A 15376-nucleotide genomic window follows, 5' to 3' on the forward strand; every position below is an offset into this window, starting at 1 on the left:
GGGGCCACAACATTCCTTACTCCTGGAGCCCAAAGGGGGGCAGCACAATCCACAAAATGCATGGCACTCGAACAGGAAGGGGAATGGCCACCGCTGTTGGAAGATACACTGACAGCACACATAATTTCAGCAGCCTCAGTGAGTCAGGCTTCTACAAACCACTGACAGATCCAAAACTGCTCCCTCCCACCAGAGGGAAGGTAGAAGTATGCTACATCACCCTGTGCTAATTCCACTGATTCCATCCCATCCCATCTAGCTCACATGAAGAATAATTTCAACCCAAAGATTTACACTTTTCTTGGTGTTTTGTTTTGTGTTTCTTGGGGGTTGGGGGAGGGTATTAGGAGGTAATATTTTATTTTTTCTAGTGGAAGGAAGGGATCTGCTCTTGGCTTACAGTTGGGGTTAGAAAGCTAGATGTTTTGAGGCCTTTCACACTGAGTACATTCAAGCTTCTGTTGACACCACTGGGGGTCAAGAGTATTCAACTCCTCCAGGGCTCAACAACTGGGACCTTCACTGGAGCTTAGGGTAGTTTTTCCTCTCATGTTTACTGACAAATACATTAAAAGAGCAAATGCTCAAGAAGATGCATTAGTTTTGCTTTGGAGAAAAAACATTTCCCCCCTGTGGAGTTCTTGGAACAAAAGGTTCAAATTCCCTTGCATCTCACAATATACCACTTTAATTTTTCTAAAAGTTAATGGCAAAGATACTATTTCTATAAAGTACATAGTATCCTCAACAAGACTTCTGTAGATTGGCAGGGCTAACTCCCTCTTGTGTTGGCTGAGTCCAAAAAGCAAAACATTTTATGTGGATTCCACTGATGTTTCTTGGAACAGCTGTTTCTGGAAAAAAAAAAGACAGAAATTGATGAAAGTATGTCAACTTTTTTGTGTGCGTCATAAAATTCCTTTGAGGCAAAGCAAAACAGATCAATTCTCCAAGGGCTTTTTGCACTTGCAGAACCTGAAATTTCATCTTGGCAAAATTATTTTACGATTACGCAACAAAAACAACACACACTTTGAATTTTGAGAACATAAGAAAATAGGACAACACTCAAAAAGTCTAAATGACAGTTTTGGATTCCTATACACCCACACGCACGCACTCTGAACTAACATTTTGCTAGAGTATGAATATTTAAATATATCTTTCCAGAAAAGAGAAAGGTAGGTGCCTGTACTCAGTGGTATTGGCATTGGTTAAGACTGAGGGTCCAACTAGTAGGTGTTTTCAGTTTCAGAAAGGGCTATGTTCGTTAATGCTTTATTAAATTGGACATAGATTCATAGAGCATTTGTGTCCTCAGAGCTGCTCAGCTAATAGAAAACTGAATTGCTCAGAGGATTTCCATTGTTCTAACATGTTATGAAGGAGCTCTTGAAGACTGATAAAATGTTAGCATATAATTTGCTATGATGGAAAATGGAAATGTGTTTACTTCACCCACCAAGCTCAGGATAAATGCAGAAATTGATCTTCATTACATAAGGGTCAAGTCTCATTACTAGGGAGACATCCTGCGGGACTTCTGCCCATTGGGCCAAATAGCACTTCCTCTTCTCCCCATCGGCATTTAAGGCCAGGTACACAGGTACACCTGAATGACAAAGCAGGTGTTGGATGTGCAGAGCCCAGGTAACTGGGGGGAGGGAGGCAGCTTGGCTGGCACATAGCTGTGCTTCACTGGATGCCATCTTCAGCAGCACAAATGAGTGCTTTGATGGCAGGACTGAAGCAGAATGGGGGATTTGGGGTGGGTGGCTGATGGAGCATGACTATGCAGATCCACCAGGAACCCTTGATCTTTTATATGGTGACGATGTTATAGCTGTGAAAGAGGGTATCTGTAGAATAACCCTACATAAGCCCTTTTATGCTGGTTTGGCACATGGAGAGGACTTGGGTCCTATTCATTTGTTTCCCTGAGTGCTGCGGTACACCTAACACTACCATTTAGTTGGAGAAATATCCCCTCTAGAAACCAGATTGTCCTTTTTACACATGCCTATTCACTGCTTATTTGAAATGTTACGAAGTCTGAATACATATTCTTTGGTCTGAATCCGCCTCCCATCCCAAATCACACCCAAGTAGCTGAACTTAGTGCAGAGCATCCAAGGGCAAGAAATCCTATTCTCACATCTGCAGAGCTTCTTCACAAGTACTACTACAGCCTCAAGGCTGCATTGCCTTTTGCTGGAGAACCGCTGCTGGGGAAGTGCTCATCACCTTGCAGATTCAAGTCTTCACTTAAGTTGCTAGGACCCAAGGTCTCAGTTCTGCTTTCATTGAATCAAAGGGACACAGGCTGGATTCCAAATGCAGTTCAGATAGCTCACAAAAGTAGTCCAACTGAGCCTATCTACAGTACTTACAAGGGTCCCATCACAAGACTATCTGAGTGCCTCGCAATCATTAATGTATTTATTCTCACACATGCCTGTGAGGTAGGACACGGCTATTATCCTAATTTTACAGCTGGGAAACTCAGGCACAGAGAGAGAATGCAACTTGTTCTGGATTACACAAGATGTTTGTGGTAGAACAGGAACTGAACCTGAGGGTGCCACAGTCCAGCCTAATACTCTAGCCACTGCCCCATCCTTCCTCTAAGGTGCTTCCTCTTAGGTAAAACCTAATCCAATAAGGTGCTGAACATCCGCAACACCCAGTTATGTCACTTGGAGTAGAGGGTGTGATGCTGGCAGACCGGATGTCAGTTCTTCCCAAGGCTGTAGGCATCAGCTGAGCACTGACAAAGTCATACCTGGAAGCCAGATCAGCTCACATACATGTTAATATTGTTCAAGATAGGCATTAGACTTATACGAAGGTGTCCTGTGTTTAGACTCTGTGGAATGCTTGGATGTTGCTGCATGTATTTATTTCACTTGTAATGTCTGTATTCCATGATATATAAGTTTTGCTTTATGACTGTAAAAATGCTTGCTCTGAATCTGTGAACCCGGTCAGGAGGAATGGTCCACGGCCCATCAAGAAGGCCTATTAAAACTAAGTGGGCAACTGTGGAACATTGTGATACAAAGCCTAATTAATACAGTTAGATACAAAGTTGGTTAATAGACCAGAAAGCCTGTCCCATCAGCTTGAATGCTAGAAGAAGGGGATAAAACAGGGACACAAGAAAATTCTCTCTCTCTCTTTGCTGTTTGAATTCTCACAGAAGCAGAGATCCCTCAGGGTCAACCTGGGTTAGCCCTAAAAGACATTCAGGGCTGACCGATTACCTCAACTACGTCATCTTTCAAAATCATGTTTGCCTACTTTAAAGTATAAATAACTCTCTAACTTCTTTTTCCTAGTTAATAAATCTTCAGTTAACTATAGGGTAGGTACAAGCATTGTCTTTCATGTGAGATCTGAGGTACAAACTGACCTGGGGTAACTGACTGGTGTCTTGGGACCAGGGCCAGCTCTAAGGTTTTCGCTGTCCCAAGCTCCAAAAGCGCAACGGAATGCTGCCCCTGGAATTGTGCCACCCCAAGCACGTGCTTGCTTTGCTAGTGCCTAGAGCCGGTCCTGCTTGGGACTGGAAGAAACCTGAATCTTTGGTGAATAGCAACCCACTATCACTAAGTCCAGCTTGCCTGTGTGGCAACGTAGACTGGAGTGCCCAAGGGAACGGTGTCTGATTCCATGCTAACACTGTTACAGTGATCCAGGCGTTCACATTTATGACTGGGTTGGTGGAATCTACTTCTAGAAATACCCCCCGTGTGAGCTGTCTGCTCCGAGGTTGGCACCGGAGGTCGTGAACTACTCCAGACAGCATGACAGGGGGCATTCAGCATGCTCAAGCAGTGCTCAGCACCTTGCAAGAGTTGGCCCCATTGATGTTAGCAAGACTGCTCACCTGGGTAAAACCTGTGGAGGTGGGTAAAAGTTACAGAAGTAGGCCCAAGGATGGCCTGTGTTTATTGTAAATTGCAGTAGGGCACAATCTTTTCAGACTTTTACCAGAAGAGAATGAAATCAAATTTCTTCTTTACTGCATGGTGTTTTTTAGTTAACTGAGTAGCACAGTACAGCAGCAGCTCAACTAAACTTTCCCTGGCAGCATAGGCTCGGGAAATAGGAGTGTGGGGGTGCTGCAGCACCCCCAGGCTTTATGCAGGGCTGCTGGCCCCGTACGTGGGGCTCCACTTCCCAACTTGGGTCCCGGGGGCCAGCCCCCCTGCCCTGCTCCCGTGAATAAAACCTGGGGGTGGTTCCCACGCCTATGCCCCCCTCCCGGCCCTTTGCTCACACTCCACTCCCCAACCCCTCACCTGGGTCTCGGCTCTTAGCCACTGGCTCCTTGCCTGGCCCCACCCCACGCTCCCAGGCCTCCACTCCCGGGGCCCCGTACCCGGCCCCAAACTCCCAGGGGTCCACTCCTGGGGCCCTACGCCTTCCCCCAGCTGTGGCCTCAGCCCCCTTACAACCGTCCACATCCCCCCCCTCCCAGAGACACAGCCCTGCTCCCAGCCTCAGCGGCGAGGGGTGGGAGGGGGCATAGAGAGCGATAAGGGGGCTGGCTTTCAGCACCCCTGCTACTAAAAATGTTCCAGCACCACTGCCTGGCAGAGGCTTTTCTCTAATTGTCTAATGGAAAACTTTCCTGCCTCTTCCTCTGCGTACTGTTAGAGAAAGGATATTGGACTAGATGGACCACAGTTCTGATCCAGTGTGTTCCTAAATGTTGGAGAGATGCTATGACTGCTCCTCCATATGATCCTGAGAGCTGAAATGCAATAGTTATATATAAATCTTACCTGGTAATCATTAAAACAAAGAACAATTATTATTCTAATATAGCATATTTTGGAACTGTATATAGCAAGGATAATTTTCAGTTCTGCATTTCCATCAGTAGGTGGTCCTAGAAAATTCTGCTTTCATGACTTTTTATTTCCCCAACTAGGGGGAAGAAGAACCTCAAACACCTTTCACTCTGAAATAACTCCAGACATGGCTGAACTAATATTTTGTTAAACTTCACAAACTCATTCACTTCTGAGAACATATCCAGCATGAGAAAAGGCCTGTCTGCCCCGAGAGATTTTTTCTTTATAATAATATTATCTTCTACCTCAACCTTAAAATTATTTTAGTTTGGCATTGGATGTTAAAAGCTCTCTCTGACTGTCACCTTTTACAGGTTCTTTGCACCTTTGGTGGAAGGCTAAAAATAAACCTGCCAGTTGAACTTGTTGCTGTTTCATGTACTTGAGATAACTGAGACTGATCAATTTTTTTCAGCTTCCTGACTTAAAGATCTAAAATAAACTTTTTCAAAAGTGCCGTATCCTTCCTCTCCAGCTCAGATTATATATCAGATACAGTTTTCCTTTGATATCTCTTTGCAAGTTGCAGGCACAGATTCCAGTGTAAACAATTCCAAAATATACTGCAGGGACACACATTTCATGTCAGTCAGAAAGGTGAAAAAAACAACATCAATGGAATAAACATCATGGCCTCTGTGTTAGAAATACAAGCAATACTTATAGAAAAAAAATTAGAAAGTTGACTGCTTATTATAATCATGCATATGAGAATTTGTGCCAATTAGTATTCTTATAGGTGTAGTACGTGAAAGCGCGCTCAGCTTGGAATAAGGATTGACTCAGGGAGAAGAATGTCACCTTCTGATTCACTGCCTGAGCATCTGTGTCAGTTGTAGAAGCTCCACATTCAAGCACTGATCTAATCCTGCTATGTTTAATTTATAATATTTCAGTGGTTAACAGAATAAGGTTGATTCTTTTGGAGGAGAAAAAGAGCAGCAGGAAATAAAATAGAAAAACCTGTTCATACAATAGTGAGACTAAAAAAAAAAAAAAAAATCACAAAATCTGGAAATTCAAATAAGTGAAAATGCCAAAAATAATATTAACATGACCTTGTCATAGATAGCATTGCATTTTCCTGTTTGTCCCCACCCGCCAGCCCCTGCTTAAATGTGTAATAGGAAGCTAGATCTTCATGGCTTTGTCCCCTAATGGGGGCAACAAACCCTTCCGAGGAAATGATTATTAACATTTCAAATTTTGCACACTCCGACTTCAGGAATCACAGAATGAAAGATTAAGGGCATGATTCCGATCTCACCAATACAGATTTTACACTTACATAACTACACTGACAGCCATAGAGTATTTCTGATTTGGGAGATTAATATTTTTAGAGTTTTACTGTTTGGTTGTTTTTTAATGGTCTATTTAGGATGCTTGCCTACTGTTTGGTGCGTGGTTTTTTTTACACACACACACACACACACACACAGAGTTGTAATTGTTGCATGGTTAATATTTTTAATTTTAGATGTAGAAATGATACATGCATACAAATTGGATAATTACATTTAGCAAATCAGAACCTTTTAATACCTTACCTGACCCATCTTGCATAAAACATATTTTAGTTATGTCATATTTATATCATAACATTTTTATGAAGAACATGGGGTGCAGCATCACATAGGTTTGTGTTAGTGACAGGAGAATCAGATCCTTATGAGTCTGTACCAATGTTCACAAAGTAAGAAACTGCTAGAGTTGCTGGGCCTGCTCTCAGCTGTACAAAAGCAATGAGCCCAAACATTTGCTCACAGACAGGAAAATAGAAATGGAGTTCGTAAGACCTATTAGACAGTAGCATAAATAGAGGGAAATGGGGTGACTGTGGTGCTGGTCTGGGAAACTTCCTGGAACCTTAAAATGTTTAGATTTGGACTTAGTTTTGGGAACAGTTTCAGTCCAGTTCTTCCTTTTTCCAGATGAATGCTTATCCCTAATTAAATGCTTTGCTAGGTCAGGGTCCTAAGCATGTTCTTACTCATAAGGGGACTGCTTGTGTGCTTGAAGTTATGCATGTACTTAAGTGCTTTGCCGGACTGGGGCCTATGTTATTCATCAGGAGGCTCTCTTTCATGGCACCACATCACTGAGCAGAGCATCAAAAGCAGCAGCCACCGGGTAGCTCTGCTTGGATTTCAGCAATGAATCAGAACAACCTGCAGCGTCTGCAGAGCAGGTGCAGTAAAATGGCCACCTCTCACTTCTGAGGTTTTCCTTGTCCATTATGTAGGGCATGGGAAGCAAGACAGGTGGGGATATGGAGTTTGTTTTACTTGTGTGTCCCAACCTGACAAGGGCACACAAGTAGCACTATGGTGCTGAGATAGAGGGTTGCTTTGCTTTCATCAGAGTCAGGCTTTGAGAATGGCATACTCTTACCCCATTTTGGGGACACTAAGTATCAAGGCTAGTTTCATGTTTTTAACAAAACAAGTTTCCAGCCCTATTCGTTATAGGCTAGCAAGTGATATAGGGTTGAACTTTGACTATCCCCCCATTTGAAAGGATACAAGTAAGTGATCCCCCCTCCCCCCTTAATATTAGGGGAAACCTCTGTAAAATCCATACTGTGGATCCCTCCATATTAGGGAGCGAGACCAGTTGCATGGATGGGTAACTGCCTAGACTATTAGTAATGGTGTTAGGGCTGGCACCAGTTTCCTTCTACACCTGCAACTGGAACACCCCCTTTGCTGAATAAAAGAAACTGCAGCTCCTGATCACAAGGAAGAGATCCTTAAAGGACCATAAGGAACAACATGGAGTATTGTATAAAATGAGGGAACACAGCAAAGTAAAGTACATTAGAGAAGACCTTGCAATGGAACTTACTCTTATTCAGTGTTCGGGGTCAGTAAATCAGCATAATATTTATCAAACAACTCCTAGGCTGAGAGATGAGGAAAAAGACCGCATTTAAAATGTTTTTGAATGTAGGGCCATACCACCCTGAACACGCCCAATCTTGTCTGATCTCGGAAGCTAAGCAGGGTCGGGCCTGGTTTGTACTTGGATGGGAGACCTCCTGGGAATACTGGGTGCTGTAGGCTTGGGGGGAGGGATAGCTCAGTGGTTTGCGCATTGGCCTGCTAAACCCAGGGTTGTGAGTTCAATCCTTGAGGGGGCCATTTAGGGATCTGGGGCAAAAATTGGGGTTTGGTCCTGCTTTGAGCAGGAGGTTGGACTAGATGACCTCCTGAGGTCCCTTCCAACCCTATGATTCTATGATAGTTTATAGCAGCTGTGCAGTATCTATGTACTAGATACTGCTGGTTACTTCTAGAACTGAGCAAGGGATAGTGTTGAGCTGCCCAGCCCCAGGACAAATATGGGGAAACATTCTGCTACACTCCATTAAGAAGCGCAGATTGCTCCATCTCCACACCAACCTGGGGAACCGATACCATGTGCATGGGGGAGCAGAGCCGTGACACTTCCTCATCCGCAATCCCTTAGCACGCTGTGTGCTCCCCAAGACTAAAGAGATAGCCCTGCCTGCATTTCCCCTGACTCCAGAGATGGTAGTTTTCCATTTCATGGGCCATGCACGTGGGAGGGATGGGATAAATTATCGTGGTGCTCTCCTCCCCAAGGAGGAGAGCACAAAGATAATTTAAGATGCATCCATAAAAGGGCCAGGCAGAATCTGGCCCTAATTTTGAATTAAATTGAGTAATTAAGCACAAGGATATTTAAATAGAAATAAATCCACAAGATAACAGTTGCATGAGGATAAAAGTACACATTAACACAAATAATATAATTCATTTCCGAGAATAAAATCGGAGTTGTTTTTTGTTACTGCACACGTGATCAACAGGGAGATTTTCAAAAGATACAAATGTGAGTTGAGTCCCCAGCTCCCACTGAACTAGCTGCCCAGCTGCCCTTTCGCCCTTTGAAGAGCTCCCCCAAAAACTTACCCATAAAAATAGGAGAATACTACACAATACTAGTTCCATTCCATCTGAGCAGAAGATCTACATGCATGATGTGGGAGGAAATTTGTGTGCTCCTCCCACTGCCCCGGATAATACTGTCAAACTCAGATATGTATTGCCAACTATCTGTATACATTTATTCCAGTTCGGAGCTCAAGTCCACTCAACTACTACAGTAACTTTGGTTTTTTCACTTATGTTTCAGAAGTCAGTAAAATACACAGCTTAGCTTGTTATGAAGCACTGAGCTATATGAACAAAGATCAGGGCAAAAAGGAAATTGGGTAGCATCTGGGATTTAACTGTGAGTGTATGTTGTTGGCTTTTTCCTTGGTCATTCACTTCTCTTTTCCAGCTTGCTTAAGAAAATTAAGTAGATTTGTGAATCATCAAAAGAGAAAAATCTTCTCAGATTCAACATCAGTGAGCCCAAATCGATATTTATGTACTGGCATTTTTATCAGATTCAGAGTTGTAGTATTTTTTTTTCAGCTAGTGCAAAAGCATATTACTCTGTCCCTTTCTACACATGGATGCTGCTGCTTCTCCTCAAGTCTTTCCACCACAATCATAGGTATTCCCAGTGTTTGGTACATGATATGGCCTCGCTTGTAGCCCTGGTGAGCTCTTCCCTGGTGCATAGTTCCTCCAGGAGCTGGCAGACCAACTGATGTTCCATGATTTGTGTTTCATGGCAGTCACATGTGTCTGAGCCCGGTCTACACTACGAGTTTAGGTCAAATTTAGCAGCGTGAGGTCGATTTAACTGTGCACCTGTCCATATGACCAAGCCTGTTTTGTCAACTTAAAGGGCTCTTAAAATCAATTTCTGTACTCCTCCCCCGTGAGGGGAGTAGCATTAAAATAGACCTCGCTGGGTCGAATTTGGGGTAGTGTGGATGCAATTCGACTGTGTTGGCCTCCGGGAGCTATCCCAGAGTGCTCCATTGCGACCGCTCTGGACAGCACTCTCAACTCAGATGCACTGGCCAGGTAGACAGGAAAAGCCCCGGGAACTTTTGAATTTCATTTCCTGTTTGGCCAGTGTGGCGAGCTGATCATCACAGGTGACCATGGAGTCCCAGAATCGCAAAAGAGCTCCAGCATGGACTGAACGGGAGTCACTGGATCTGATCGCTGTATGGGGAGAAGAATCCGTGCAGGCAGAACTCTGTTCCAAAAGACGAAATGCCAATATAGTTGCCAAAATCTCCAAAGGCATGATGGACAAAGGCTACAACAGGGACACACAGCAGTGCCGCGTGAAAGTTAAGGAGCTGAAGCAAGCCTACCAAAAAACAAAGGATGCAAACGGTGGCTCTGGGTCAGAGCCCCATACATGTCGCTTCTATGATGAGCTGCATGCAATTCTAAGGAGCACCCCTACTACTACCCCACTGTTAGTGGACACCTGCAAGGGGAGAGTCTCACTCAACAGGGATGAGGAGGAGGAGGAGGAGGTGGTTGAGGATAGCGCACAGCAGGCAAGCGGAGAATCCCTTCTCCCTGGCAGCCAGAAACGGTTCACCACCCTGGAGCCAATACCCTCCCAGGGCGGGCTCCCGGACCATGAAGCCAGAGAAGGCACCTCTGGTGAGTGTACCTTTGTAAATATAATACAGGGTTTAAAAGCAAGCGTGTTTAATGATTAATTTGCCCTGAAGACTTGGGATGCATTCGCAGCCAGAAAAGCTACTGGAAAAGTCTGTTAATGTGTCTGGGGATGGAGCTGGAATCCTCCAGTGACATCTCCAAGAAGCTCTCCTGGAGGTACTCTAAAAGCCTTTGCAGAAGGCTTCTGGGGAGGTCAGCCTTATTCTGTCCTCCATGGTAGGAGGACACTTTTACCACGCCAAGCCAGTAGCAATTAGTCTGGAATCATTGCAGAACAAAGCATTGCAGTGAATTGGTCCGGGCTTTGGTTGCATTCAAGAAACATTCGTTCTCTCTCTCTTTGTGTTAGCATCAGGAGAGTGATATCATTCATGATCACCTGGTTCAAATACGGGAGATTTGTTTAAGGGGACATTCAGAGGTGCCCGTTCCTGCTGGGCTGTTTGCCTTTGGCTGAAAAGAAATCATCCCCGCTGTTAGCCACGCAGTGGGGGGAGGCCTGTTCATGCTGAGCCGTTTGCGTTTGGCTGACAGGGATCTTCCCTGATACTAGCCATCTGGGGGTGTGGGGGGAGGTGAAGCAATCATCCCAGAGAATGGGGGGGGTTGGCTTGTGGTGCACATTCACCCTAAAACCGCAGCCCCTCCTTTTAAATGGCCAACCCAATGGGCTTTGCTTCGTATGGGAAAGGAGGGTGCTGCTGTTTGAAACTGTTCCCACATGTTATGAAGGTTGAAGAAGCCAAAGCCCTTTGCCTTACCATGGCTGCCTGCAAGCCGAATTCTGTTGCCCAGCCGAGCATGTGTGATGTCTCACACCAAACCGGCAGGCACTCAGTATAAGAGGCAAAATGCGACCTTGTACCAAAAGCATATGTGCTATGTAATGTGAATCACTTGATTCACTGTGAAATAGTCTTCCCCTTTGTTCTCTAAAATGTATCTTTTTAAATACTACTCTCCCTTATTTTCCTCCCGCAGTTGCAAATGTTTCTACGCTTTTCCTATCATCTCCATCCCAGAGGCGAGCGCAGATTAGAAGGTGAAAAAAAAAACCCACACTTGTGATGAAATGTTCTCAGAGCTCATGCAGTCCTCCCACACTGAAAGAGCTTAGCAGAATGCGTGGAGGCAAACGATGGCAGAGACCAGGAAAGCGTTAAATAAACGTGATGAGGAGGAAGGAACGCAATGAGAGGAGGGAGGAGTGCGATGAAAAGAGGCAGGATGCAATGCAGAGTCTAATGGAGGAGCAAACTGACATGCTCAGGCGTCTGGTGGAGCTGCAGGAAAGGCAGCAGGAGCACAGACCATCACTGCAGTCCCTGTATAACCTCCTGCCCTCCTCCCCAAGTTCCATATCATCCTCACCCAGATGCCCAAGAACACGGGAGGGAGGCTATGGGCACCCAGCCACTCCACCTCAGAGGATTGCCCAAGCAACAGAAGGCTGGCATTCATTAAGTTTTGAACTGTAGCGTGGCCTTGTCCTTCCCTCCTCCCCTCATCCACCACCCCACCTAGTGCTTCCCTCCTCACCCACCCCTCCTGGGCTACCTTGCAAGTTTTCCCCCCATTTGTCTGATGAATTAATAAATAATGCATGATTTTGAAACAATAATGACTTTATTGCCTCTGAAAGCGGTGATCGAAGCGGGGAGGTCGTTTGGCTTACAGGGAAGTAGAGTCAACCAAGGGGGTGGGTTTTCATCAAGGAGAAATGAACAGAACTGTCACACCGTAGCCTGGCCAGTCATGAAACTGGTTTTCAAAGCTTCTCTGATGCACAGGGCGCCCAGCTGTGCTCTTCTAAATCACCCTGGTGTCCGGCTGCATGTAATCGGCTGCCAGACAATTTGCCTCAACCTCCCACTCCGCCATAAACATATCCTCCTTACTCTCACAGATATTGTGGAGCACACAGCAAGCAGCAATAACAAGGGAATATTGGTTTTTCTGAGGTCTAACCTAGTCAGTAAACTGCACCAGCGAGCTTTTAAACGTCCAAATGCACATTCTACCACCATTCTGCACTTGCTCAGCCTATAGTTGAACTGCTCCTTACTACCAGGATGCTTGTGTATGGCTTCATGAGCCATGGCATTAAGGGGTAGGCTGCGTCCCCAAGGATAACTATAGGCATTTCAACATCCCCAACAGTAATTTTCTGATCTAGGAAGCATGTTCCTTCCTGCAGCTGTTCAAACAAACCAGAGTTCCTGAAGATGCGAGCGTCATGAACCTTTCCCGGCCATCCCACATTGATGTCGGTGAAACATCCCTTGTGATCCAGCAGTGCTTGCAGCACCATTGAAAAGTACCCCTTGTGGTTTATGTACTGGCTGCCAAGGTGGTTCGGTCCCAAGATAGGGATATGGGTTCCGTCTATCGCCCCACCACAGTTAGGGAATCCCATTGCAGCAAAGCCATCCACTATGACCTGCCCATTTTCCAGAGTCAATACCCTTGATAGCAGCAGCTCAGTGATTATGTTGGCTACTTGGATCACAGCAGCCCCCACAGTAGATTTACCCACTCCAAATTGATTCCTGACTGACCGGTAGCTGTCTGGCATTGCAAGCTTCCACAGGGCTATCACCGCTCGCTTCTCAACTATGAGGGCTGCTCTCATCTTGGTATTCTTGCGCTTCAGGGCAGGGGAAAGCAAGTCACAAAGTTCCATGGAAGTGCCCTTACGCATGCGAAAGTTTTGCAACCACTGGGAATCATCCCAGACCTGCAATACTATGCAGTCCCACCAGTCTGTGCTTGTTTCCTGGGCCCAGAATCGGCGTTCCATGGCATGAACCTGCCCCATTACCACCATGATGTCCAAATTGCCAAGGACCATGCTTTGAGAGAAGTTTGTGTCCATGTCCTCATCGCTATCGTGATCGTGCTGTTGTCGCCTCCTCGCCTGCTTTTGCAGGTTCTACACATACTGCAGGATAATGTGTGAGGTGTTTGCAATGCTCACAACAGCAGCGGTGAACTGAGCGGGCTCCATGCTTGTCGTAGTATAGTGTCTGCAGGAGAGCAGAGTTGCAGCAGAAGCAGTGGAGGACGATGGTTAGCACCGCGCACATTTCCCGAGGAAGAACACATGTACCCGGGAGCACATGACAGACAACATGGAGAAATTTGCTATTGAAACAAGAGCAGCAGAGCAGAGTTGCAGTGGATTACAATGACGGTTAGCAGTCCTACTGCACCGTCTGCTGACAGCAGTATAGAATCTGCATGGAAAAAAGGAGCAAAACAATTGTCTGCTGTTGCTTTCACGGAGGGAGGGGCGACTGATGACATGTACCCAAAACCACCCGCGACAATGTTTTTGCCCCATCAGGCACTGGGCGCTCAACCCGGATTTCCAATGGGCAGCGGAGACTGCGGGAACTGTGGGATAGCTACGCACAGTGCAATGCTCCAAAAGTCGATGCTAGCCACGGTACTGTGGACGCACTCCGCCAACTTAATGCACTTAGTGTGGACATACACAAATCGACTGTATAAAATCGATTTCTAAAAATCGACTTCTATAAGATCAACCTAATTTTGTAGTGTAGACATACCCTGAGTCATTGGAATAAGCTGACTTCTGCATATTGACTTTTGACCTGCCAGCTCTTGTTTGGAGGCTATTTAAACATCTCCAGGTTGACCAATCTGCTCCGGATGAACAAGAAGGCATTTGGCAATATTGATGTGCATTTTGATGTCCTCACTGAGTATTCTGAGCCACATGCACCACATTTCCAGTCACATAGGATGATGGTGATTTTTAAAAAATAGTTCTGTTGCTTCTTGGAAGCTTTTCCATGATTTAGGTGACTAACTGTTGTGGTGTGGCTATGTAGTGGATGTCTGGTATCTTTAACCTGTCATAATCATTCCATTTTGTTTGTGACTGCTCTCCTATTATCCAGTGAAATAACTCTGGTAAACACATAAAGGCTATTCATGTATGCTGGTTTTAAACATCCGGTGCAGGGCCAGATTAATGCAGGGGCTTTGGGGGCTGCAGCACAGGGCCTCGGGCTAAGGAGGGCCCCACAGGCCAGCTGCGGCCGTCTGCTTCTTTTCATCTGGACCACGACGAGTCTCTGTGCTGAGGGCCGGACACCGATCCCTGAGCCTCGGCGCCACCCCCCAGGCCTGGAGCTGCGAGCACTGGCTCATGGATGTGCCCTTGTGGCCCTTCGGCGAGGGGCATTCAGGGAATCTCTGTGCACTGCCCATGCCCTCAGCACTGGCTCTGCAGCTCCCGTTGGGCCAACAGGAGCAGCTGGGGTGGCGCCTGTGGTCCTGGGCTGCGTGCACCACACAGAGCAGCTTGGCCCCTCTGTCTAGGGGCCAGACATGCCGGCCACCTCAGGGAGCAGAGCAGCGCAGAGCCAGAGCAGGCAGGGAGCTGCCTTAGCCTTGCTGCGCCACCAACCAGGAGCTGCCCGAGGTAAGCGCCTCCCGGCTGGAGCCTCCACCACCTCCCACAGCCCTGAGCCCACTCCCCCACTCCAAACCCCCAGGGACCACACAAAATCTAATAGCCCTGGGCCCACAGGAGAGTTAATCCAGCCCTGATCCTGTGACACAGTAGCAGCTGTCATTCAGCACTGGGCCCAGCTTCTTTGCTGGAGCTGTTCTTTCCCATGCTGGACATGCATATTCAGCCATCAAATGGCAAAGTGCAAGTTCTATGTTGCTGTGCTGATTCTTCATTTGAATTTGCAAGCTTCCTAAGTTGTTGCAGTTGCTAACTTTGCCTTTTGTCTTCTCCATGTGTGTCTTGAAGGTGAGAATACAGTCTAGTATCACTCCAAGATAGACAGGATTCCTGAAGTGGGCAAGTGATAGTCCCATCCCCTATTGGCTTCATGATTCTGAAGATGGATGAGACTCACTTGGATTTTGGTTGGGTTGGCACACAACCAATTCTTGGTGTAA

The 15376-nt window shown here is 46.1% G+C and overlaps 1 long non-coding RNA gene and 1 pseudogene across 2 annotated transcripts in view; one reads left to right on the top strand and one right to left on the bottom strand.

Moving 5' to 3' along the window:
- Positions 1-254: 254 nt before the first annotated feature.
- LOC122464506 overlaps positions 255-15376 on the bottom strand; it is a 58064-nt gene continuing 42942 nt past the window's right edge. For both annotated transcript variants that reach the window (XR_006288600.1, XR_006288599.1), the window contains one exon: positions 255-854. This is a non-coding gene — a long non-coding RNA (uncharacterized LOC122464506). The remainder of the gene's footprint in view (positions 855-15376) is intronic.
- On the top strand, positions 7809-7927 carry LOC114021080 (annotated as a pseudogene).

This window comes from Chelonia mydas, chromosome 2 (assembly GCF_015237465.2).
Source record: "Chelonia mydas isolate rCheMyd1 chromosome 2, rCheMyd1.pri.v2, whole genome shotgun sequence".
Taxonomy (NCBI): domain Eukaryota; kingdom Metazoa; phylum Chordata; order Testudines; family Cheloniidae; genus Chelonia; species Chelonia mydas.